The sequence below is a fragment of the Chelonoidis abingdonii genome, chromosome 4 (assembly GCF_003597395.2).
Source record: "Chelonoidis abingdonii isolate Lonesome George chromosome 4, CheloAbing_2.0, whole genome shotgun sequence".
Lineage (NCBI taxonomy): Eukaryota > Metazoa > Chordata > Testudines > Testudinidae > Chelonoidis > Chelonoidis abingdonii.
In genome coordinates this window covers 111,586,629-111,614,558 of record NC_133772.1, presented here as the reverse complement: position 1 = coordinate 111,614,558, position 27,930 = coordinate 111,586,629, and positions in this window count along the sequence as shown.

Here is a 27,930-nt window from a genome sequence, read left to right as displayed (position 1 = left end):
TTTCCCGCACCTTATCCTCCCAAAATGCCTTTCTTCTTGTTGTCCTCTCTTGCTGATGTCTTTTGTATAGGGGCCAACTCTGCAATCACTTACTACAGAGTATAGTGCTTACTGATATAATATGTGCATTGAAGCCAGTAGGGCAGTACTCATGGTAGTAAACCACTGGGCCTGATTCATCTCCCATCATCAGCAGGAGTCTTTCCATTGATTTGAATGAGAATTAGATCAGACCACATGCCCAGAAATAAGTGTTTGCAGGATGGGACCCTTAGATTTTTGTAAGATCTCCAGAGAAGAGACTCCGTTTTTCTTTGTTTCATAAAAAAGCTTGCACATCTAGCCTTACAAAAGTGATCAATAATAATAATTGTAGAATCATAAAAATTAGGACTGGAAGGGACCTTAAGAGGTCACCAAGTCCAGCCCCCAGCACTGTGGCAGCACCAAGTAAACCTAGACCATCCCTGACAGGTATTTGTCCAGCCTTCAGTGATGGGAATCATCCCTTGAAAACCTGTTCCAGAACTTCATTTCCTTTATAGATAGAACATTTTACCTAATTTGCAGCAGGGAAGATTTAGGTTAGATATTAAGACCATTATTTCGTGTCCTACCATTGGACATGAAGAACAATTGATCACAGTCCTTTATATAACATCTCTTAACTTTTTTAAGACTGTTTTTGGGTCCCCCTTAGTCATCTTTTCTCAAGACTAAACATACCCAGTTTTTTAAATGTTTCCTCATAAGTCTTATTTTCTAAACTTCTTTTATAATTTCTGTTGTTCTCCTTTGGCCTTGCTCCAATTTGTCCACCTCTTTCCTAAAGTGACGCCCAAAATTGGACACGCTACTCCAGCTGAGGCCTCACCAGTGCTGAGTTCAGTGGGACAGTTACCTCTTGTGTCTTACACATGACGCTCCTGTTAGTACACACCAGAATGATATTATCCTTTTTTGCAGCTGCCTCGAATTGTTGACTCATGTTTGGTTTGGGATTCACTATAACCCCCAGATCCTTTTCAGCAGTTCTACCAGCTAGCAAGTTAGTCTCAATTTTTTTAGTCGTGCGTTTGTTTTTTTTCCTTCATAAGGGTAGTATTTTGCACTTATCTGTATTGAATTTTATCTTGTTGATTTCAGAACAGTTCTGTAATTTGTCAAGGTTATTTTGAATTTTAATGTTGTCCTCCAAAGTGCTTGCAACCCCACCCAACTTGGTGTCATCTGCAAATGGTATAAGCATACTCTCCACACCATTATTCAAGTCATTATTGAAAATATTGAATACTACTGGATTCAGGACTGACTCCTGCAGGACTGTACTAGATATGTCCTCCCCATTTAACATAGAACCATTGATAACTACTCTTTGAGTATGATCTTTCAACATGTTTTTCTTCCACGTTGTAGTAATTTCATATTGACCCATTTCCCTAGATGGCTTATGAGAATGTCATATGGGAATGTGTCAAAAGCCTTATTTAAACAATAATGTTTCAGAATCTTCCTATTCTTACCCATTCTTGATGCTACTAAGGCACAATATTGTACTTTATTTCTTAACTGGTGCAAGCACATCCAATTATAATTACTCATTAGAAGAATCTCTCTTGCTAACATTCATGGTGCATAGGTACCAAGGAGCAGTGTATCTTTAGATGCTCCCCTTGGATTTTTAAGAGCATTACATTTCTAGGGAAGGCATGCAAGCAGGGCCGGTGCAACCATTTAGGTGACCTAGGTGGTCGCCTAGCGCGCTGGCATTTGGGGGGCACCTTTTTCTTCGGCAGCGACCGCGGCGGCCAGATCTTCGGCCGCCCCGGTTGCCACTGGCATTTAGGTGGAGGGAGCTGGGGCGGGGAAGCGCGGGGAGGGCGCCTGCAGCAGTGCGGGGGGGGGGGCGGCGCAGGACTCTCGCCCACCTCCTCCCGAGGCACAGGTGTGGCTGCTTTCACTTCTCCCGCCTCCCAGATTTGGGGGCCTAAGCTGATGTGGCCGCAAGCTGGGGGCGGGGAGATGTGAGGCAGCCATGTCTTCTCCGGATGCTCCATGCTCGCTGCGTGGAGCAGGGTGATCTGGGTGTGGGGGTGCCTCAGGGCCGAGGGGGGGGGGGGAGCTGCAGCAAAGGGGCGCCTCAGGGCAGAGAGGGGGAGCTGCGGGGGGGAGGGGGTGCAAGGTGGAAATTTCGCCTAGGGCACGAAACATCCTTGCACTGGCCCTGCATGCAAGGCCCCTTATGAAAATGGGATATATATATATATATATACACAGTAGTATAAATAAGTATTCTGAAAAAGTACATATATACATATCATTTAGTTCTTGGAGTGGGATAAGAGGAAGTTCTTCAAGTGATTGCTTATATCTATTCCAATTAGGTGTGTGCGCGCTGTGTGCACAGTCGTTGGAAAGTTTTTCCATTTGCAGCTCCCGTCGGATCAGCTGTGGAGCCCCCTGGAATGGCACCTTTATGGTGCTGAATCTATACCGCTGCCGACCTGGTCCCTCCTCAGTTCCTTCTTACCGCCAGTGATGGTAGTTGGAACTGTGGTCGCTTGTGTAGTGAGTGCTTCTCTTAGTGTGCTTAGTAGCTGTTAGCTGTAGTTTAGTTTAATTTGTGTATATAGTTGTAGATAAGGTATTGGGAGTGGGGTTCACCCCCAATACCTTACTCTTCCTCTGGGTTCTGGGGCATGCCTGAATCCCAGGGGTTTAAGCCCTGCAGTAAGCCTATGCCAACAGGGGAGCCTCATGACTCATGTCTAAGGTGTCTGGGGGAGACTTATCAGACTGAGAAGTGCAGGATCTGCAAGGCATTCCTCCCCAGGACTAAGACAGAGTGCGATTCTTGTCTCAAACAATTCTTGATGGAGTCCGCTCTTCGCCCCAGCCTGCCATGGACCACCAGGACCCAGCACTGAGTGCGTCCGTGTGGCATGCCCCAGCCTTCATATGCATCGTGTTGCCGAGGAAGGACTCTGGTCTAAGAGACCCTCGGCACTGGCGCTCCCGGCACTGTAGGCTGTGGAGACAACCTGGCACTGCTCCCACTCCCCTGTGCCACACAAAGACTGATAGGGGTTGTTCCCCTGTGCCAGACAGAGGTGCCAGTGGGCACAGCAGCAGTGCATCCTATGCAGGAGCACTTGGCGCCAAGAGTGCAGGAGTCAGTGCCGTTAACTTTGGTCCCATTAAGGGGACCGTTGAGTCCAGTGCCCAGTAACACTCCTAAAAGACAGTGACAGGTGGAGGAGTTGGAGCTGCCCTCCATCCTGGACACTTTTGCAGCTACCAGGGATCTGATCGCCATGATGGCACCTCAGCCCTCGGCAGTCAGAGACAAGCCTCTGGTGCCACAATAACCAGCAACGTCTAAGGCAAGCCAGCCATGATGAGTCAGTCACACTCCCTGGCTCAGCACTGCTCCCCGTGGCACTGCTCCCGATCTCCCCTGTTGCGGCACCGTTAGTCAGCACCAGGTTCCAGGCAAGGTTCTCTGACACCATTGAGGCGACAATGACTGGACCGGCATCAGTCCCCGGCATCGATTGAGCAGCACTGGCCTGTCGGCACCAGTCTCTGGTGCAATATCCATTGGCTTTCCCGCAGTCCTCACTGTCGAGATCGGCCTTGTTGGACTCAGATGCGGACTCCTTCTACTCCAGAAGCAGCCGTTACAGGTTGGGTAGGCACCGATGTGATGCACCGGTGGTCCCCTGGTACCCCCAGTGGCAGCTGCCTGCATAGTGGCCCTTTTGGATCCCCGGGGCTTATCACCAGGCCCAAGGCACCTCTTCCAGGGGCTCCAGGTTGGTGGCCTCTGAAAATCGAGCTCTGCCACTGCCCACAGACCAACCTACGCTTCAGGGCTCTGAGATGACATCAGCACAAGGACCGCCTCCCACTCAGGCCACCGCTACCATGACATGAGCTGATGTCCCCAGCACTGGTCAGGAGGATGCTAGAGAGCTGGAAGGTCAGGAGGACCCTGCACCACCTTTGGCCTCATCATCCTTGTCCCTGGACAAGGCGGTGGCAGGGGCTTTAGCCTTGGGACCACTCTTGATTGACCACAGAGCCCACCAAGACCTGCTTCACAGGATTGCCCGCAACATGGGGTTGCAGTCGGAGGAGATGGTCGAAACTGAGGGTCCCATCATGGACATTTTTTGTGTTGATAAAAACTGTCCAGAGCAATATCAAGACCCTGTGGCAGACCCCTGCATCCATTTCACCTACCGCTAAAACAGTTGAGTGGAAATACTGGGTTTGCGGCGATAGTAGAGGAAGGGAAGGCAGTGGCATGAACCTCTTTGCAGGCCTCGATGGATGCTGTGGATTCTGCTGCCTGCACCCTTTCCTTCACGATAGCCATGAGAAGGTTGTCATGACTGCAGGCATCCGGGTTGCATCTGGAACTGCAGCAGACCTTACAAGACCTACCCTTTGACGAGGGAGGCCTATTGTCAGAGCAGACGGACTCCAGCCTGCACAGCCTAAAAGAAGGAGGGGTAGAAATGGCAGACTGAAGCCTTCCCATCCCCTCCACTCCCAGGCAGGACCTGACCAAGCCATCATCGGGCTCAAAACAGGCCTTTTGAAGATACACCCGAGGACAGCATACCAGCCACATCACCGGATCCTTCCTCTTGTTGCTTGTATCATCTGTCCCACTTCTGCTGTGCTTGGTCCTAAATTACATTGGACTGCTGGGTTCTTTGCATGGTAGAGGTGAGATATTCTCTCCAATTCTGCTCCTCCCCTCCCTTCCACCCCACTTTACTCATCCCTCTTCAGGGACCCCTCTCACAAGCAACTCCTTATGCAGGTGGCAACAGAAAGCCCTCCACTAGGGCCACATACCTAGCAAAGTGGAAAAGGTTCACTTTCTGCTCAGCATTGCACACCTCCACTCCAGGTGCCCATACCACTCATCCTGGTATACCTGCTGCACTTGAAATAGCACGATCTTACAGCATCGTCCATCAAGGTGCACCTTGCAGCTATTTCAGCCTTCCATCTGGTAGTGGCCAGGTGTTCAATCTTCGCCAACCCTGTGGTTGCCGATTTTCATCAAGGGCTTGCAGCAATTATACCCACAGATTAGACAACCGCTCCCTGCATGGGACCTTAACCTGGTCCTCTCCAGGCTAATGGGGGCCCCCCTTCAAACCACTGGTGACTTGCTCCCTTCTCTACTTCTTGTGGAAGATTGCTTTTCTGGTCACCATTAGCTTAGCAAGGAAGGTGTTGGAGTTAAAGGCCCTCACTTCTGACACCACCCCCGCCCCACAGTTTTCCTTAAGGACAAGGTATGAGTTAACTCAGACTACACCCAGCCTTCCTTCCAAAGGTGGTGTCATATTTTCACACCAACCAGGACATTTTTCTGCCTGTCTTCTTCCCTAAAGCCTCACGCTAACGTCTGAGAACAGAGACTCCAGTCATTGGACGTTCGGCAGGTGTTGGCCTTTTACATAGAGCGCACAAAGCCTTTCTGGAAGTCGAGCTAGCTACTTGTGGTGGTTGTGGACCGGATGAAAGGCCTTCCAGTCTCATCTCAGAGGATCTCATCATGGATCATGTCCTGCATCCAGATGCGCTACGAGCTGGCAAAGGTTCCAGCCCTTATGGCGCATTCCACAAAGGCTCAGGCGTCTTCAGTGGCATTCCTGGCCCAGCTCCTGATACAAGAGATCTGCAAGGCAGCAACATGGTCCTCGGTACGTATGTTCACCTCTTATTGTGCCATCGTCCAGCATGCCAGAGATGATGCAGCATTTGGCAGAGTGGTGCTCCAGTAGTGTTTCCATAACTCTGACCCCACTGCCTAGGTAGGGCTTGGGAATCACCTAACTGGAATCGATATGAGCAATCACTCGAAGAATTAAAAATGGCAATCACCTTCTCGTAACTGTTGTTCTTTGAGGTGTGTTGCTCATATCCATTCCAATACCCACTCTCCTTCCCCTTTGTCGGAGTAGCTGGCAAGAAAGAACTAAGGAGGGGCTAGGTCAGCAGGGGTATATATTCAGTGCCATAAAGGCACCACTTCAGGGGGCTCCACAGCTGACCCGACGGGAGCTGCTAAGGAAAACACTTTCCGATGATCGTACACGCTATGTGTGCACACCTAACTGGAATGGATATGAGCAACACATCTGGAAGAACAGCAGTTATGAGAACGTGAGTAACCATTTTTTATGTGGATATGCTGACCTATCAGCTATGGATACATTAATTTAGCTCTGACTCGTGGTTGGTAAATCTTTTTATAGTGGTTAGTGGAAATTCACACAACCACCACAAGTTTCAGCATGATTTGACAGAGCTGTGTGTAGGAGTGTATCAGGACTGGAATAGCAGAGGATGCTTCAGGGCAGAGCTGAGAGGCACTGACAGAGTGGAATAGGAGGGTTACTACTGGTGAGGAATGAGGTGCATTGGCATAGCTGTATCTGGGTTGCGGGTACAGCTGCAGCCCGTTCTGCACTGAAGTCTTGCCCCCAAAATTTGTTTGTCATTCTTATGAGCTCAAAATTCACTCAAATTTTAAATACGATTTTTGAAAGCGCTCCCAATAAAAGAGCACCTGCTCCTGGCTTGAATATTCCCAGATGCATGTGGTGTAGATGAGGACAGACTGTTCAAAATTCCTTAGCCCCAAAACTTTTTCCTGTGAAATTTCCATTGAAGAAATGCTTTGCCTGTAAAGGTAGGTCATGGGGTTTTGCCTAGATCCTGAAAGGTTGTGAAGATTAATTGGGTAAAACAGCCTTGCATTTTCAGTAGTAACTTTCAATTTTGTGTCTACATTTATCTGCAACCACAAAATGTGGTTGGAAATACTAAGTCAAGACCCTTCTGAAAATCAGGGGCAAGGTTTGCAAACGGCTTAGAAGGGGTAAAGTGCTCTATAATTCCTAAGTACAATAGTAGAGTATCTTTAATTTCCGTGTGTGTAACCAGGGCCGGTGCAAGGATGTTTCGCGCCCTAGGCGAAACTTCCACCTTGCACCCCTTCAGCTAAACCCCCCCCCCCACGGCAGCTAACTCAGTTGCCCACCTGGGGAGCTCCCCCCACAGCAGCTACCCCCCCCACCACAACAGCTAACCCCTCTCCCCCTGTCCCCCCATGGCAACTAACCCTGCCTGGGGAGACTTCCCCCCTTCCCCTTCCCCCGGCAGCTAATCCTGCCTGGGGAGACCTCCTGCAGAAACTAACCCTGCCTGAGTAGCCCGCCCCAGCTCACCTCGGCTCCGCCTCCTCCACTGAGCACATCGGCGCTGCTCTAATTCTCCTCCCTGCCCAGGCTTGCGGCACTGATTGGAGGAGACTTGGAGCTGGGCTGTGTGCTCAGTGGAGGAGGCAGAGCGGAAGTAAGCTGGGGCAGGGAGTGGTTCCCCTGTGCGACCCACTTTGTTATTGCGGGCAACCCTCTCTGCACGCCTCCACCCACAGCTCACCTCCACCTCCTCGCCTGAGGGAGCTTTTAGGCGCCCCCAACTACTAGGCGCCCTAGGTGGCCGCCTGTTTTGCTTAAATGGTTGCACTGGCCCTGTGTGTAACTGAACATATTGAGACTTTGGTAGTAAGTTGTATGAAGAATAGTGTGTGGTTCATAGCTGTTGAATAGAATTTGTGCTTCTGAAGTCATCCTGTGCATTCTTAGGGCTTTGAATTGAGCCCAGTGCTCCTGAGATGAAGAGATGTAACATACATATTCCCAACCAGTGCGTCCACTAATTCCCCTAGAGTCAGACAGGCGCACCAGCCCATCAACATTTACCAGACTGCAGCTCCTCCACAAGAACACAGTCACTGTCGGAGCCACGTATGCAGTCTAATAGGCATATGTGACTGGACAGAATAATGTCTATACGATGCAAGCCCTGTGGGGCAGAGAACCTGTTCGTTTGGCTGTTTTTGTAACTATACAGCATCATGTAGGAATATAAGAGCTGCCATACTGGATCAGACTAGTCCATCTAGTCTAGTATCCTATCACTGACCATGACTAATACCAGATACTTCAGAGGAAGATGCAAGGATTCCTGCAGGAAACAATTATGAGATAATTTGCCCCTGGGGATAATTTCCTCCTAACTCCCAATAGTTGGCCCGTGCCCTGATGTTGCACAGTGGCTATCCCTTCCAAAACGCTTGGGATTTTTTTTATTAGTAGTATCTCTAGAGGTTCTTGTTATCTATATGTAAAGGTCTGATCCTTTTTAGAATTATGCTAAACTCTTGACTTCAGTTAAACATGTGGCGATGAGTTCCACTGGCTAATTGCGTGCATTGTGTGGCAAAGGTATTTCCTTTCATCAGTTTTGAATTTTTGCTACCTTTCAAAATCATTGAATACCCCCACGGTCTTGTATGTTACAGAGCTAGACGAATAATAAATCAACCTCCCCACTGGCCCATTCTTACATCTTCTCACATTTCCTGCTGTCTTCTCTACTCTGCTGCTGATGTCAGCCTTGATTGTGAGAGAAGCTGACAGACAAACACTGTGAAGCTGTCTCCCACACTGCCCCTTATTCATGGAACATCCTCCACAAACTGACCTTTAGAGCCATTTCCCTCAACTTCAAATGCTTCCTCAAGACCCACCTATACTGTGGTGCCTTTGGGAGACTAACTGGCTCTGTGAATGCCAGTAAGGAGATTCATTAGTATTTATTTCTATCTTGTAACTTATTATTATAAACCTACTGTTAAATGTCTTTGGCTCTAATTCATCTAGTTCTGCTCACGGGGAGTCTATGTAACTATATGTGCCTATCTCTGTTAACCTTGCCTGCTTTCTTCTTTTTCCTCCAGTTGTTTGTTACTCCCACCTGTTGTATCTTGTCCAAAACTGCATTGTAAGCTCTTTGTGAAAGGACTTAGGGCTTCTCTACACTACCGCTTAAGTCAATGTAAGTTATGTCGCTTAGGGGTGTGAAAAAACCACCCCCCTGAGCAACATAACTTACATCAACTTAAAGCAGTGTCTGCACCACGCTATGTTGGTGGGAGAGCATCTCCTGCCATCTCAGCTTCCATCTGTTGTTTAGGTGGATTAATTATGTCAATGGGAGAGCTCCCATCGACATAGCTTGTCTTCACCAGACGCGCTAAATTGACACTGCAAAATTGATGCAGTGGTGCTGATTTAGCACGGTAGTGAAGATAAGCCCTGAGTCTTTGTATGTCTCTATATGGTGTGTTCTGCACAGTGAGGCCCTGAGCTTGACTGCAGCCTCCGAGTGGTGTCATAAAACAGATCCATAGTAACTGATATGCCCCAAAGTATACATCTTGTTACATTTCAGCACAGCAAATGTAACATTGCATGCCATTCCATAAAAATAGGCGTTCTACATGTTAACGCAGGCACACGTCACCCTACACGCACTGCAAATGGATAAGGAGAACCACGTCCCATATGCTCTCAGGTCCACCTTGAGGAAGAGTTTAAGTCATTCTGTTTCACAGAGATGTTTAAAGAGATAACCTTATAATAATTGTATGGGGGTGGGGGCATGTGATGGAGGGGTGAAAAGTTTCCATAAACCCATTGCCTCAGCTCAGAGAACCTGCTAAGGGGCAGTGGTCAGAGAGAAACAGAGGGAGAGAGAGAGATATCAAATGTAGTAATCAGAATGAAAAATGGAGCTCCGGTTACTTTAAACAAGAGCTAATTTATCACGAGAACGAGTGGATAAGTAGCTGAGTTTCAGGCGTTCAGTAAGTTCCCCGTTCTGCTCCAAAAATTATTCCACCCCTGTCTCCATGCTCCCATAAATCATCCCCTTCTTCACTTCTGCTCCGATTGCCAATTACTCCTTCCTATGACACGCTTTTCCCTGCCCGACACAATCTGATGGGGCCCTGCCTTTTAATTTTACAAGTGCTTTTTTCTTCCTCTCTGCCTATCCCCCCATTTCTTTTGTTCTGATTTTTTTATTTTATATTTTAATTTATTTATTTTTAAATAAGACCGGTAGGGCAGAGATCTCTTTTTGACACGTCCCAACTGGGAAGCTAGCTGGATTGCAGGAGGGATATGGGAATTAGTTATTTCTGCCAATATGGAATGTCTTTGAATTTTTCGTGTCCTCTTTCTAGGTGCATGGCAGATTCTAGAGCCATCAAATCTCTACCAGACCTAAATGGCCTGTTGGTGAAAGGTGGTTTTTTCACCTTACAGAGAACCCTGTATTCTCAATCAATTTGTGTTTGTTTTTGAATACTTCATGTGGCATGTATAGGTTCAGTTTTCTGTAAAACATGATTGCTCAAAAGAATTTCTGTGTTACAGTGACTGCAGCTGCGGGAATCATAATCTCCGAGGCAATTCATTGCTTCTTCTGCAGGGTCCCAGTGCTAGGTGCTGTACAAACACATAGGAAGAGCCCATCTGGGCTCTAATACAGGTAACTTAGGATAGGTCTGTACTAGCAACTTTTGCCAGTGGGGCAATGCTCGTTAGGGGTGTGGGTTTTTGAATGACATTTCTGTATTAGCAGAAACCCTAGCATAAACACCGTTATATTGGCAGAAAAGGGCTTTTGCCAGTATAGTTTATTTCACTTGTGGTATAAGCTGTAGCTGCTCTCTTTGACAGCATGAGTTTCATCTACACTAGGAGGGTTTGTGGTATAGATACACCGACAAACTTTTTCTGTTGTACAGCAGGACTTAATATAGTGAGAATCACAGCATACTATTTAGGCACTGGATGAGTCTGATTTCAAATCACAGAAGAAAATCTCAGCAAATATATTTTAAACACTAGAAGAATAAATGTCTTGAAACGTTGTTTTGTCTGTATATTTTGTTTCATAGCATAAACTACTCCATATCTAGTCGAGTTATAATCTGTATGTTTCACGTAACTGCATTTTTTGTTCACTAGTTCAGCATGTGAGCAATGTGGTTTTTCGGTAAGGATACCAAGAAATCCAACAGCTGCTAAAATTCCATAGGGAAAGAAGTTGGTGGATGCTATGCTCCAGAAGCGTGGTGCCTGGAAACCACAGCAATGGGTCCGTTACAAATGCTTAATAGGTAAGACACCATAAAAACTGTCTGTCTCTCCATCAACAAGATATGGACAATAACATGGTATTTGAAGGGTTAATTAGATGATATTGATACAGTGTGTAGGAAACAAAAAGAGCTTTTTAAGGGCTAATATGTACACCCTTATTTATGTTGGTGAGCACTTAGATGATTTGTCCCATTGAAATGAATGGGGCTGCTCTGGTGGGTAAGTGCTCACTAACCTGAATAAGGAGTATACAACCTAGCACTAAGTACCAAGAGTTAGTAGTTCTTGAAAGACATTAAACCAACGTGCATGAAACTTATTGAATCTGAAAAAGGAGATCCCCCTGCCCTACAGAAGAGAGAATAGGCGAAGTGACAGCTCCAGCTGCCTCACTGCTGAGAAGGCTGCTGCCCAGAGCTGATATTTTGAGCTGGATAATGGATAGAGGAGATGGATTACCTAGTGATAAATCACATGGAAGAATCGTTGATGCCAAAACTCATGAGCGAGGGACTTTCCAGCACACACTGCAATGGGTATTGCCATCTCTGTCCTAGGAGCGCTCTTCTCTAAATGTGCCACTGTGAAATATAAACAGATTAGTCTGCTCATTGAACGAAGACTTTACATGGGAGCAGATGTGAAAAAGGGAGCATTTTCTTTGTACATCCATCTGGCCACATGTTTCCTGTGACCCCTTTATGTGAGACAGGCCTCTGGGCTCTTGTTTTCACCTCTTACTCCTATCCTTCAAAGGCCCTGTGTCATCATTGCATCCCCTTCGCTGGCCAAGGAGGGTGGGAGGCATCTCTCTCTGGGTCTTGTCAATGCCAGATTGGCTAGAGGAGCTAGCTACAAGTCCTTTCCTTCCCATGGGGCTGTTCAAAGGGTGATTTCTCAGGAGAACACTTCTCCCTTTCTCACCCTAATGTTAGTCCCTGTTACTGGGTCTGCCACTTCTGGCTTTATTGTGAGCGACTAAGCATTGGAATAAAACTAAATTAAAAAAGAAAAATAAAGGATAAGAGGAATAGGCTGAGCCCTGCTGAAGTGACCCAGTGCCAGCGATATCATCATTGCAAGAGAAGAGCCTTCTCCTATCAAGAGATCTCCAGGCAGCACAAATGTTTCCTGCCACATTCATTCTGTGTCTCTAAAACAAATCTCAGTGGGGAAGGTTATCTCAGGGGCTCTTTAGCCAATTCCCTCGTATGTCCGTCACAGCAGGAAACCAATTAGGCTGCACTGGTTGCTTACTTGGATGGGGAAAGAGCCAGCAACGTTTGGGATTAACTGGGAAAGAAGGGAGTTGAACTCAGTCAGAATCCCTGCCTGACAGTGTTAGGTTGGTTTGTTTTTAAGTGAATTTAGCACTGGTGAAAGGGGCCACCTGGAACTTAAGTTGTTTGAATTATTCTGTTTGCAAGTGAACTCACATTGAATTTTCCAAATGTCATTTGTTGCATGTTATTTTCTGACAAATGGTTTAGTTCATGTGAGTGAATTTCACCCACATTGGGAGCAAAGTTAAAGTTGTGTTTGTGTGCTGTAAGGATGTGAGTACTCTTCCTTTAAATTTGTAGCCAGAAGGGGGATTGTGGAGGGTTCTGGGCAGAAGCTGTGTAGTGAGGCAGAGAGAGAGAGGCTTTAGAGATAATCCTGTTTCTTATTTCAATAAAGTTCCTTGTTCAGCATTAGAAGAAAATAACTTTCTGTGATTCTTTAATGTTGTGACATGACACATGCAGCCTTAACACTGGCATTTCCTGACTCATGAGAGCTTTGCTTTGTGGTATCAGTCAGTTCTGCTCGGAAAAGTGACTTTGAATAAGGCATCTTCTTACTGGGCAGATCTGCCCTTTGTGTGGATCTGCTGTTTTTAGTGACAATTGTCAGAGGGGTAGCTATGTTAGTCTGGATCTGTAAAAGCAGCAAAGAGTCCTGTGGTACCTTATAGACTAACAGACGTATTGGAGCACGAGCTTTCATGGGTGAAACATGCATTCGTCGGATGCATGAAGTGGGTATTCACCCACGAAAGCTCATGCTCCAATACATCTGTTAGTCTATAAGGTGCCACAGGACTCTTTGCTGCTTTTAGTGACAATGTTTACTGTGTTTTACTCATTAGTCTGTGTCACAGATCACAGAGCATGCTATGCCTTGTACTCTTCTACAGTCTCTCACGAGTGCAACTTCCTAGTGATAGACCTTGAGCCTCCACTTCCCTCAAGGGGGATTTCCAGGACTTTGTCACTCGTGGGACTGTAGGTCCCTAGGTTTCAGCATTCCTGTTTCACACTTCAACAGGGCCAATTTGGCTGAGCTGCCCTTAGGAGTCCTTTCTCTAGGCAACTGGTAACTGGAAATAACATGCAATGACATGGGTCAGCCTTTTTGCAAAAGCAGGTATTTGTCAACAGGAACACACTGGGCAGAGGTGTGGATTCAAAAAAACAAAGAAGGCCTGTATGAATGTATCTTGCCTTTCATATTAGCTTCTCTTTCGTTACTTAAGCAGGCCCTGCTTAGCCCTGACAGCCTTCAGCCTTGGGCTGGGGGAGAGAGCCTGAAGCTCCCACCTCTGACTTCTTGCCAGCATCTCTCCCAAGGCATGTCTACTCTACAATGTATGCTCAGGGTTAGTGGGACTCAAGTCAGCAGACACTGGGTTTGAGAAGTGAGGGCTTGAGCATCTACGCTGGTTGCCAACCCTAGACACAGGCACCAACTTTGTCATTTCCCAGGGGATGCTCAATCCCTACTCCACCCCTTCCCCCAAGGCTCCACCCCACCTCTTATTACCCCATTCTGCCCCTGCAACCAAGTGCACCCTGCCCTCACTCCACTCCCTCACCCCCAGTGCCTCCTGCACGCCACTCAACAGCTAATCGTGACAGGCAGGAGACACTGGGGGGAAGGAAGAGGAGCTGATCCATGGGGCACCCACTATTTTTTTCCCATGGGCGCTCCAGTCCCAGAGCACCCACAGAGTTGTCGCCTATGACCCTAGGTTAAGGGTATTTTTATCTTGGGCCCGAATCCAGGACTCTGGCTTCCACACTGCAGTATGCAGACCTGAATGTGATTGGAGGAAGAGGGAGGGTCAGTGCTTGGGATGGATGGTGGGGTTGATTGCCATGCAATGTACTTATGAATGACCTGACCGGTTAGCAAGTGGGAGGGAGGTGAAGGGGTTGATTCACAGTATGGATTAGTGTAAGGAAGTGATTGATGTATGGATTGATGTAGCTAATTGCATTGAGCAATAGTGTTTGCATACAGATTCCCAGTTGTCCCTGACTATGTGTTTACCTTTGTTTGCAATACATGTTGTATGATGTGATGCAGTGATAGCAATAAACTTGCTTAATAAAATAAAAAGCTTTATTTATAAACATTTATTAGAAAAGTACAACATTAACCTATTGCCAGGCAGGCCAGCTGCCATTCCCATGCCAAAAGTTAGAAAAAAAAAAAAGGTGCATGAACAAGAGCGAACAGTGAAACCATGTACAAGACAGAACTCTTTGCTATTACAAGTTCCCTGGCAGCCTGTTCTCCTTTCCCTTCCTTCCATGTTTGCTGCACACTTGGCCCGGGGGGAAGGGGATAGAGGCCTCCACAGGGAAAGGGGTCAATATGGAGGAAGGCATGAGGCAAAGTTTCCCTGCCCAGCCACTCATAGGGCCTGCCATGGAGTTGTCCAAGCTGTTCCTGGACTGTATCCCGGTACTGTGGAGGTGATGCAGTCAACAGGAGCTGGCACTCTTGGAGCCATTAGTGATAGCAGCTACTCAAACCATTCTTTCTGCAGAGCTCTGTCCTCCTTCTTTAGGTGCCATTCGTGTTCCAGGAACTGCAAAGCAAGTACCTGTTTCTGTGCTGCAACCGTGTCCTCAAGCTGTGAAGCCAGCCTGAGCCTTTCCTCTAGCCGTTAGTCCCTCTATCTTTGGTCTCTCTGCTTATTGGCCCCATCCAGAACTTCAACTATAAGTTCATCATGAAATGCTTCCTCGTGAAACAGTGCGTGAAGGCACCATGTTGGGCCAGGCTTCCTGCGCTGTGAGCCAAGTTGTGGAGGTACTGCAGCCTGCAGAGATCAAGGGGCCTGGAACAGGACAAGACATAGAGGCTGATTGTCTCAAATAGCTCAGTGCAGGAGCACAGCAAAAATCCAGGTGGAATTTCAAGGACATAATGTTACTTTTCTAAACTGAACTTCACTATTTTATGAGAGGGATGCCTCAGGCACTCCCTGGACGCAGCCTGGTTAATTGCAGTGAAAGAAGTGCAGAGACAATGGTAAGTTAAAAATCAAAGCCTTTCCCCCCCCTAAAAATTGCAGAATAATTTGGATTTGGGGTGGAGGGTGGACAGTTGGTAGCCATACTACGAAAATTTCCTATCATTTCAGCCCTTCCACATTTTGGAGGACATAAGTCCTTGTGATGCCTGACTGACAAAGAGAGGTATTAATAAGCTATAGGTGGGAAACCAGCCATATATACCCTTGGAGTAGTCAAAATACAGTGACTGAACAGCACATCTATGAGTGGAATGTGCTGCTCAGCTACTGTGGGGGCCTTGGAAAATACTCTTTCTTTCCTGAAATATGATGGGCCCCAGAATCCAGCATGGAAACTGATGAGAGGCAGCAGCTGGTGCCGAATGAGATCAGCTAAGTGACTCTGCTACTGCTACCAGTCTTAGAGGAGGTTTTGCCACAGGAGCCAGTAGATCACCATCCAAACTGACCAGGGCATCATACATTGGTGCTGGCTCTGAGCTTGACACAGTACCCAGTAGCTGGTCAAACTCCTCATAAAACAGGCATGAGGTCAGTGAGTTGCCCAAGATGTAGTTTTGGTTCCTGGTTTTCCAGTAATCGGATTTGAGCTGCCTAATCCACTCCCTACCCTGGTCACTGGTCCAGTAAATTTCCAGTGCTGCCTGTTTCTTTGATAATAAGTGTGGTCATTTGTGGTACACTTACTAAAATCCATCATTTTGAGCGCCTTGCACCCATGATTAATCAATTTGGCTGTGCTCCTGTAACCAGGAAGCAGCACGCTTTGCAAAGGATGGCTTCTGGTTGGTGTCCGTTGCAAACACAGAATCTTCTCTGAAAGGGTGTCTGCAGCTTGGTTGTCAGAATAAAATGGAAGGGTTAAATGCTGACTTGCTGAGCTACTGTACTACAACAAGGGAGGTTGTTTCTGTTTCCCTGGAGTCAATTGGTGAATATTCGGGGAGAGGACAAAGGAAGTTGGCCCATGGGATTGTGGGATACTTTTGACAGACTCCCAGGACCTGAGTCTGGGCAGGGTTGCATCTACATTGCAAAGCAATAGGGTTTGGACCCTGGGTCCCAGCTTGAGTCAGGCTTGATCCCGCCCTCCCAATGAGGTCATAGCTGGAATGGGAGATTGGGCTGAAGCCTGAGTCTGAACCTGGGCTTACACTGCAGTGTAGACATTCCCCCAGAGTCCTCTTTGTCCAGTTTGTCAGGGCTTCTTTTTAAGAGAATCACATACCTTTGTTTCAGCTTTCCTACCTCAATAATTCCCTCTCCTTTAGCCCAAGCCAGAGCATCTGCCCACCTACGTGGAGACAGTACTTTGCAGCCCTGATCACCTGTGAGTTTGGTGAAGTATTGAGTGACAGAGTCAGTTCAGATCATTGTCTCTCTCCTGGGAGGAGAGTTCCAGGCAGGAGTCTCTGTAGCCCACAATACAAGAGTAAGTAGGTAAACTGAGTCACACATAATATTACAAAAATAGTGCACAGATCTCCCACAGTCCCCAGAGTGCTGTAGAGTCAACACCACTATAAAAGTGGAGTGTAGGTTCTGTTCCTTCTCAAGCGCTACCAACTGAATGAGTCCAGTCACGTACTTCTGTGAAAATCCATTGATGGCAGCTGTGAGTGTAATTTGGGAGCAAAATTTGATCTGCAGAACCTTTATTACTAATGACGCATGCAACGTAAAGAACCCAGTTTGACTCTCAGAGCCCAGGAGAAGTTTGTGTTGGGAGCAGTTAGTAAAAATCTAATTGTACGTATAAACTGAGGACATTTGACCTGGAATCACTGAGAGACCCTAAACATGGAGCTCCCTGCTGTGCTGCCATTTTATATGTGGGTGTGGGTGTGTTTTTGTGTGCATATATAAATAGGCAAGTGTAAATACCTTGAAGAACAATTATTGTCAACAGAAAATCTAGAACAGTGGTCCCCAACCTTTCGAGCCACAGAGGACCTTGGTGGCGGATGAGCATCTGCCGAAATTCCGCTAACGAGTGGCAATGTCGATAGGCGTTGCCGCCGAAATACTGCCGAAAATCAGCGGCATTTCAGTGGCGACGCCTCTGGATGACGCAGCTTGTCAGTGGCATTTCGGCGGATGCTTGTCCGCCGGCCAGTATGCAAGCGCACTTAGATGCCCCTGCAGGCACTACATTGGGGACCCGTGCTCTAGAATATGCTTGGTCCAATCAAGCCCAATTTTCTTGACCTTAAGGAAATTCCCCTGGACTCCTCTCTTTCTTCAGACTTTTCCCTGACTGGGGGGGGGGGGGGTCTGTGGGGGTTGGCATTTCGATTTGGTCAAAAGGTATGTTGAGCATTCATAACTCCCATAGAAATCGCTGTTAGTTGCAGGCTTAGTTTGTTTTTGAGGCAGGCCTGTTCTTTTTATTTATGTGATTATTATTGTAGATGTTCTTTCTTTCCAGTCTTGTACACATGCCCTGAGTTTTTATAAGACCCATCGTGTAAATTAAAACATAAATCTTTATTGCGGTCACTTCAAAATCCTCTGTGCAATACACAGTGCGAAGAATTTGTTAGCTTGGTTTAACACCAAGTGTATCTAATTCGGTTTACTTCCTAGACTTCCATTTGCTACTTAGTGGGTTTCTAAGGATACTTATCGAGGTGTATGTTTATTACTGTTGGCAAGTGCCCCCAATCTCTTTAGGCCCCAAAATGCATCTTCCTTAATTCCATCCTGTATCATCCCCGTGGATATGTCTTTATAGTTAGTCTTTATACAAAGAGAGAAGGAGTAAAAAGACCATTGAGGATTTAGAAGAATATACGTATTGTAATGACTGGCTAGAGTATAAATGTCACTCTGCTCTCTACTTCATGGAATCAGAATTGTTTAACACTGCATCAGAGGGCATATACAGCTAACGGTTAATTGAGATTCTCCCTTGCTCAAGTAGTAGGAGTCTGTGCTTTTGGAGTAGAAGGATCTGTTATTTTTGCTGCTGTGACTGTGAAATTCCAAGTGGCCATGGTGTGTTGTGTAATGACAACTGAAGTCCCAGGTAGCCATAGGTTCATTGCGTTGCCGAAGCCTCCAGAGGGTAAGAAGGAATATTCTACCCCACTTTCCCAATGCATAGATATATTCCAAAGTAATACTGTAATGGATCCCACTGTTGGCGACAGGATACTGGACTAGATGGCTTGATTTGGGGTGACACATTCTGTGATCTGTAAACCTGATCTAGAGATTCTGTGTAGTATGAGCCTGCCTTTCCAGAAGGTACCTTTGTCGGCCTACACAAATGTAAGTTAACGTTTTTAATATAGGGCCACGGAGTTTTAGAAGTGCACATGGGCATCACAAGAGCGTTGTGGTGTGTGCAGTTTTAACAGTTTCTTATTTTTCCTTCTCTGAAATATCATCATTATCATCATCGAAGAAATTTCTCTGTTGGGCCTCACTATACATGGAGTTGAACAACGCTGCTTGTGTGTTACAAAAAACATTACTGTTTCTCTAGTCTGTCGTCCCGTGTTTTTGCAATAGCTATGTCATCACTGGTTTTAGCCTCGTTCAGGTGAGAAGGTAGAGATAAAACAAGTAGCTGAGGATTCATGCTTTGCACCCACCTCTGCTCATGCAGATCTTGGCCTGTGCAGACTCATCCTCTGGGATTGTTGGGAGATGTGAAAGAGATGATTGCACAAAGTGACAATCCTCCTTATATCAGTGGCAGGTATTGGCTGTCAGGTATATGACTGGGTTGGGTTTTTTCCCGCCACTCCAAAGACTGGTAGTGCTCTCTAGGCTGCTGTGGGGATAAAGATACTGACCCATAATGCAGGGTGGTTGTAAGGTTTAATTCATTAATGTTTCAAAGCACTTTGAGAACCCTTGAGGGTCTAAATATTATTAATGGCAACAGTGGAGAGAGGAGCACAAAGAGGGTACATGGGGAGACGGGAGGCGGAGAGTAAAGGAGAGGCAGGGTACTGGGGGGAGAAGGAGCCAGCAGTAGGTTAGACAAGGAGAGGGGACAGGAGTAGAGTACTCTGTTGTCTTTGCCCATGTCCCTCTCTCTTTCACTTGCACTGTGAACTCCACCTGCTCCCATTCTGAAAGCAGCTCGAACCCCTTATCAGAATTCAGCATTGCAATAGGTTGTTTTTAATCCTCTCCATATCTCCCTTATTTTTTTTCCCTCGCCGAGCTTGCTGGGCTGTAATGTTTCCCTCTGTGTAATCCATCACAGACACAATGTCGCTTGTGCAAATTAAAATGCACCTCAGAATAATAAAAAAGGGGCTTTTTTTTCTTCCTTCCCAGCAGCAGTCCTCAACACAAACCATTTGTCTCTGGGCAGGAATTCAAGAAAGTTAACCCTGTATGTGGTCCTCTGGGGTGTACATGCACCTATGGTGGGGAGAGCCGAGGAAACTTGGACAGTGGGACAGCAGGTGACAAGGGTGTCTATGTTGTGCATCAGGCTGCCCTGTGTTGTTGAGCTCCCAGATAGTTGGAGCAGTGAGTCAGTGGTCTGGCCAGTCATGGAGCAGATTGCAGCACTCTTCACCTCCAGGATGGAGGTGCAGCCCATGAAGACTACATGTCCCAGCATACAGTGCTCTGTGCAGAACCCAGCTGCCAGGATCTATATGAGTATTTCATGTTGGTACCTATAGTTTCCATGGGTTTCTTCTATATCTGAAACATAAAGAGGGCACTGAGATACATCATACAGCTCTGTGGGCTATGTTTGGCCAGTGGGTCACCTGTTGGGCACTTATGAATTGGCTACTATATAATGAGACCATACTGAGAGAGGAGTATTCCATCCTAGCTGAGACTTTGTCTGTAAAAGCTTAGCTGAAGGGCAGCATTTTATTTCTTCTTTAGAAATTTCTCCTTAGTGACTTGTAAATTCTAGGAAGTTGTATATACATTCTTAAAATACCTTTGGTAGGGCAAGGAAAGCCCAGAAAACTGATGAAAGGTAGGTAGAGGTTGGAAGAGCTGGATGGGTGGATGTAGGATAGTGGAGTGGAGTGGAAGGGGACGGGATGATGTAGGGCAGGACTGAGGTGCACTAACAGAGCTTTCTGAGGAGACCAGGATTGGAATAGAAGGAGTGTCTGTGGGTCAGGTTTGAGGGATGTCAGCAGAGCGGTATGGTGGAAGTTTACACAACACTTACCTGCACCATTCCCCTTGCTCAGAACCAGCTATGAGAGCTCTTGCTTTCATGGATTGCTTAACCCCCAGACTTCTGACAGAAATGATGCTTTTGTGCATCAACCTGCTCCTAGAGCTCTCAGTCAAACATCTTTGTCTCCACAGGCGTTGACATCTAGTTTTCCCCAAGTGTGTTCCACCTCGAGGCCCTGCCCCCCTCCACCTCTTCCTTTCCCTGCTCCACCCCCTCCCCGAGGTCCCCGCCTGCCCACTGCTCTCTGCCCTCCCCCAAGCTCCTACCCAAGCTGCTGATCAGCTGTTTAGCAGCATGACGTATTAGCTCACTGGGGGCACCACCAAACAGCTGTGGCTGGTGGGTGCTGAGCACCCACTATTTTTTTTTCTGTGGATGCTCCAGCCCCAGAGCACTGATGGAGTCGGTGCCTATGTTTGTCTCCTTCGAGACTCCCTTCCTCATTTATTCTCCTGGCAAATTTGGGAATTTATTAGGTTAGGGACAGATAGGGTGACCCGACAGCAAGTGTGAAAAATTGGGATGGAGGTGGGGGTTAATAGAGCCTATATAAGAAGACGACCCAAAAGTCGGGACTGTCCCTATAAAATTGGGACATCTGGTCACCCTAGGGACAGACTTCCTTTTAACTTCCAAGCTGAAGAGATTTTTCCCTAGCCTCCAACATCTGCATGTGGAGGATTCTGTGCTACAGCTTCAAGCTTGTCTGGAAGGTGTGGGACATGGGAGGACATCTGAAGCTCCTACTTCTCTGCCCTGGGTTAGTAATATCTGGGAGCTATTGTGTCAGGAGTAAGGTGGAAAGGCCAGGGCCTGAGGGATGCAGGGGAGCTTAGCCGCTACGTGATGTAATGGCAGTGAGTGGAGCAAGTAAAGGACCAGGCTCAGAGTGGGCAAAATGAACCCAAAGCTGTAGGTCTGTGGCTACAGAGATTTCCCCATTGTTCTTAATCATTGCTGAGAATACTGGAATAATATGGTCACTCTGAAGAGTTCTAATCAGAGCTAATGAAGAGTAATGGGGCTGTGAGTGGGCTTTGTTGTGTCTGGAGAAATGGGTATATATCTGGCGGAGGGGAAATGCACAGCTGGATATATGCCCTAAACATCTAATGCCACTCCGGGAAATCTTTTCTCTGTGCGTGGGCCTGATTTTACTGTCACTTACAGTAATTCCAATGTCCAAATTACAGCAGTGTAAAAGTGATGTGAGTGGTCAACATTTGCTACCCCCAGTTCTCCTGTAAATTAGCAAATTTTATTTAGGTAGTGCATTTTGCGTTAGCTGCTCAGCTGCTTCATTCCAGATGTCCTTCAAGACTCTTGGGTGAATGACATCCAGTCCTGTGGACGTCTTGCTGTTTAACTTTTTGATTTGTTCCAGCACCTCCCTTTCTGGCAGTGTCTTGTCTTTATTACCTGGAAAGAATAATTCTGGGGTATGTATCTGCCTAGCTACCGTTTAGCATCTCTTCAATGTCCTTATCCTCCTTAATTGTTCCCCTTTCCTCTGGTAATCCAGCAGATCCATCAAATCTCTCACAGGCTTCCTGCTTCCAATATACTTTACAATGTCTTATATTTTTATGAATGTGGTTAATTGCTTCAGCATCTCCCTGACATTCTAATGTCCATATTACATTTTACTATTTATGGTCCTTTTTATTGGCTTTGCTTAAGTTGGTTTTCATTTTCTGGGCCTGAATAATCTCTTTGAGATTTGTTAAATGGCAAAATATATTTATGCCTGAATCCAAAGGCTGTGTTTATTTAATATTCATGAGCTCTCCTGTGTCACGGGCATTCCTGCCAGAGCCATGTGAGAAGTGCATGATATTCTGTCCACTTCAGTCTCCCTATGCTCCTGCCCCCGAAGTGCAGGAAGGCAGCCAGCGGTGACAATAGCTTTGGGCCCAGCCCCATTGCTGGTATCCCTCAGCCTTCCCACACTTTGGGAGCCCGTGGGGAGAGGCTGGGCGTGTGCCTGTCACTTGGGGAGGTAGAGACCTAGCCTGTGGAAAGGCTGGGAGCACATACTGTGTGGTATGAGAGGTGTTTAAACCATTTTAAGAGAGAAAATGTGTGCAAAAAGGAGAGAATTTGTGAGCAAAATGGAGGACTGGGAACTAGGAAAACTCAGACTCTAACCCCCTGCTGTCTGTGACGCATGACAGGTCACTTCCCTGCTCTGCCTCAGTTTCCCCATGTGCAAAAGGAGGATAATGATAGTCACCCGTGTCTCTCCCGGGGTGAGTGAAAATGGATTATGTTAGTAAGATGAAAAATGCAAAGGTTTATCCTGTTAAGGGAGGTTGGAATTTGAGCCTAAACAACTTCTTTGTGTCCCTCAATTGGAAAAATAGGCTGCCAGCAGCAATAACATGTACCAACAGCCATGCTCCCCCTCTCACACCCACTGAGTTGTGATGGAAATCAGGGGAGACTCTGGGTTTTACGTTTGATGTGATCTGTTCAGCTGGGGTGAGAACACATTCTGGTGGGCCAGGTGCCCCTTGTTCTGCCTCTTCCTGGGGGACTGAACCTATTCTGTGAAATTTCTCTCATGATGGTGTTTCCTTAATGCCCTTGCTGACAGCTATGGGGGATAGAGAGGGGCACATGAGCAGGCAGTGCTCCTAACCAGCACACTTAAGTCCCTCACAGAAGCTCCATATCTGGAACCTTCAGCACCAACTTCCAGGACTGACTTGACCCTGCAAAGAGATGATGCGTCCAATACACTGTGGAGAGGCTGCAGCGCTGAACTAACCAGAGAGAAGCATCTCCCCCCACCCTGCCCCTGCCCCTGTTCCATGGGAACCCAAGGAAGATGAATTGGTCTGTTGATTCTGAGCAGAAGTAACTTGATAGTTGTGTGCTTCTCTGGAAAGCGCTGTGCTGCCCTGTGCCCATGTCTTGTTATGTGCTGGCTTCATTGCTCTGACAGCATGAAGGATGTTTGGTTTTGTTCCTAGTGCTGTTATCATTTATCATCCTCTTGTAAAGCCGGAACCATCCGCTCATATCCCCCCGCTCCCCAATCCTGGCTTTCTGCTCCCCCGCCTCCCCAGCACTGAGATGTCTTGTATCCAAGAAGCAAACACTCTCTCCACCAGTAGGGATGAAGAAACCAGGTCTGGAAGTGCAATGACACCCTTTCTACTCTGTCCGTCTCTCAGATCCCCAGGTTTATATAGGTCAGGACTCTGGCTTGGGAGGAATGAGATGGACCTGATTCAAGGAGAAAGACTGCTGGTAAGAGCCAAACCATGAGGATTTTACTCAGTCCTTACTCAGGGAATCTCCTACTGAGGCTGATGCCTGAGTAAGGACATCAGTATTAAATTTAAAATGACAGAGATTGTGTGGTGGGGCCTTTCCCAATCTTCCACCTCCTGGTATATTTGTTTGATGGTCTATGGCGTAGCACTGGGTTGAATCAAGTATGCCCGTGGATGGGGGATATGCTGGGGAGGGACATAACTGGAAGAAGAGTTTCCTTCCCACACACCCCCTTCTATATCCTCTCAAGAAATAGTCTACAGGCACCCCTTTAATTGCAGACCAATAGCCCATCCCCAGCATCACTTTAGATAACCTAGAGGCAAACGGGTATTTCTAGGGCATATGGGGTGGTAGGGGCTGGATAATATCCCTTGCCCTCATCTGCTGTGGCAATGTTTTAAGTTAAAAATCAGAAGATAGTGCAGGTACATTTTGGAGCTGCAGAATGTGGCAGCTCCATAAATTACTGTGGAAACATGGATGGTGCTGGAAGGGACTACTTTTCCTATCATTCGCCATCCTGCCTGCCTGCTCTTGCCACAATAGCATATGGAACATTGCACTGTGTTACTGGGAGTATTGTGTTCACTCTAGAGGATGGTATCCTGTGCTGTCCTGCTGATACGCACTGACAATGCCCTGGATACACTGCTTATAGCAGTGAGAAAGGCGTTCAAGCTCCATGGCCCACTCATTGCTTGATTGATTCTTGTCAGTTGTGCTGACGGTTCTTGTAGGTACCATCCTCTCTAGGAACTGGGTTCAGACCAGCAACTCATTTCAGATAGGACACAGCCACTTGGGCAGATGGGTCCATATCCTATTCCCAATCCCCAGAACCAGTCTGTCCCTGCAAGTATGATGTTTTTCAGGAGTTCAGAAGTTGTTCTCCACATGTCATGAGTCCTGTACGATTCAATATTTTTATTAATGATTTGGACAATGGAGTGGAGAATATGCTTATAAAATTTGCAGACAACATCAAGCTGGGAGGGGTTGCAAGCACTTAGGAGGACAGGATTAGAATTAATTTCAAAATGACCTTGACGATTTGGTCTGAATTTAATAAGATGAAATTCAATAAAGATAAGTGGAGAGTAATTTACTTAAGGAGGAAAAATCAAATGCACAACTACAAAATGAGGAAATAGCTAGCTAGATGGTAGTACTGCTGAAAAGGATCTGGGGTTTCTGGTGGATCACAAATTGAATATGAGTCAACAATGTGATGCAGTTGTGAAAAAGGCTAATATCATTCTGGGGTGTATTAGCTGGAGTGTTGTATGTAAGACACAGGAGGCAATTGTTCTGCCGTACTGGGCACTGGTGAGACCTAATCTGGAGTGTTGTGTTCAATTCTAGGCACCACACTTCAGTAAAGATGTGGACAAACTAGAGAGCATCCAGAGGGGAGAGCAATATAAAAGATAAAAGGTTTAGAAAATGTGACCTATGAGAAAAGGCTAAAAAAGACCCCGGGCATAATTAGTCTTAAGAAAAGAAGACTAAGGAGGGGGGACCTGATAGCAGTCTTCAAATATGTTATGGGCTGTTATAAAGAGGTCTGTGATAGATTATTCTCCATGTGGAGAGTTGGACTGGAATGGACTTAATCTGCAGGAAGTGAAATTAGGTTGAGTATTAGGATAAACTGTCTAACTAGAAGGGTACTTAAACTCTGCAGCAGGCTTCCAAAGGATGTTGTGGAATCCCCATCACTGGAGGTTTTTCAGAACAGGTTGGACAAATACCTGTCAGGGATGGTCTAGGTTTACTTGGTCCTGCCCTGAGGCAGGGGCTGGACTTGATGACTTCTCAAGGTCTCCTCCAGTCCTATATTTCTATGATTCTGTGTGTTGATTGGAAGATACTAGACATTGTTACCTGAGCTCTGTTTCTTTCAATGCACCATCCAAATGAGAAGTGCAGCATTACAAATCATTCCATCTGAATCGGCTGCTAATGCTTCCCTAACAGACTTTGCTTTTATGTCCCAGGTGTCAATGGAGTTTTGATGGGCACTGCACTCTATATAGAGAGGACAGCCTGTTGGGCACAAAAAATTAAAAAATCTTCACGGTAAGCAGAATGATCTCACTCTTCAGTTTTCAATTCTTCTGGGCCGGGCACCATAATTTCCCTATGCATCTGTTGGAGCTGCCGGCAGCAGACTTCTTCTTATCCTTATTTATAGAGTATCATAAATGTTTAGAGCTCTTTATAGACACATAAAAGACAAGATTCCTGCTCTCTGAGGAGCTGACAGGCTGCCAGTGCAACTCAGACATACAGGAGACATGGGACAGTAATTCAGGCTCTGAGGAGGGCAGATGTGGTAGAAGAGGAAATGATGATGAAGGGAGCCTATGCAAAAGTTGTATGTTTGAAGGAGGGAGTCAGTGGAGGAGAGGGAAGCCCCTAATGGCATGGAAGCTTGGAGCTGACCCAAGAGTAGGGGCTGACATAGAAGAAAGTGTGAAGTTGAAAGTGGAGGAAATTAGTGAGGGAGTGATAACGGGGGATGCCTGAGAGGTGCATGTGGAGTGAGGGTGAGAGTCAGAGGAAATGGGAGCAAAAGTGTAGGCAACAGTGGAGTTATGAAGGGGAGGATGCAATGATCTTTAAATCATCTTTAGAGCAGCCTGACCAGCCCTGTTACCTTCCTCTCTATCCTTCTGCTGCTGCAGAAGGAGCTGAGAACATCTGCACTCCTCCTACTTTCCCGCTCTTCCCTTTTGCTCTGTCTGATTGAGGAGAGGTGTGTGATGTTAATGAACATCATTAGCAATGCTTCCGTTCATATCTGCTCAGGAAGTGCAAAGCGCTGCTGTACTTAACAGTGGAAACCACTTGTAGGTGGAATGCTCATGCCGAGGCCTTATCTGTGTCGGTTAGACAAACTGCCTGCGGCTGACACCAAATTCCAGTGCCGTGTTCTCTGTCAATTGATACCATGCTGAAAATTGTGTCAGCACCTGACAAGGCCTAGTGCTCCCAGTGTTGCTAATGCCAGTTCCGCTGAGTCAGCGTTAGTAATGGTGGGAATCTTTTCAAAAATATCCTCTGTGTTGGCAGAGCCCCTGTGGAAAGCAAACCCCTTCCAGTGTGCTGGAACAACTGAGGATCCCATTCCCCTGTACTATAAATAGTTCTTTATATCCAAGCTCACCCTACATAAGCTTTGCTGGCATTCTTCTTTGACTGTGTCATGGGCTGGAGGAGTGGCTTGCAAGCTTTGCTTTACTTCTGCAGGATGAAGTGGTGTAGTTGTGGGTTGTGAGTGATAGAGTGGAAGAGGCTTCTGTCTCCCTTCAGCTGTGTCCCCCAGCTGGGCCTGATCGCTTTCTTGCAGCCTCTTATTAATCTTCTCCTGGGACAGCGCTATCAGCAGCCGATCAGCGTTCAGACTGCCCTCAGCCACTAGCATTAACTCGATTAGGGCAGCGAGAAGTGACTTACAGGGGAAGCTCTTCCCGGTGGTTGGCATTTACATACAGTGATTGATGCTGATAGGTCCTCTAAACACATCCACATTTTGCATTTTAAACAAAGCAATTGCTGTAGAACTGCTCCCTTTCACTCAGGGGAATTTCCAGTGCCAGCAAAGGGCTTGTCTTCCTTTCTTAAAGGTTCTTTTCTCCTCTCCAAGGAGGAGTTGGGAGTGGGGTGTGGAGCCTTTCACCTTGAGGTCACTTGTTCAAGTCCAGCCCCAGGCTGGTAGGGAGAAACAAACATTGCTGTCTGGTAGCCTGCGAAATGAGTTGAGGCACACAGTCCTGGAGTTGGGGGGGTAATTATCTGCACAACCACTACAGTTGGTACCAATTGGTTTCCAAGTCTCAGGGGAGAGGCCAAGGATTGAATGGTTCTTGGGGAGTAAACTCCTCTCACGTTCTTTCAGGGGGTCGTTCAGGTTTCTGACTTATTTTTTTTTTCTCCTTCAAAATTTCCTAAATGTCTCCTTCCTTGCACAGCAAAAGCAGTTGTAACCCTTCTGCCCCTCTGAGTTGGCAGCAACAAGGGCCAGGTTCAGTATCCAGGGGTTCCGTTTCAATAACACAAGGCATAACCGGCTCGAGCCCCCACCCAGTGACCTGGGACACTTACAT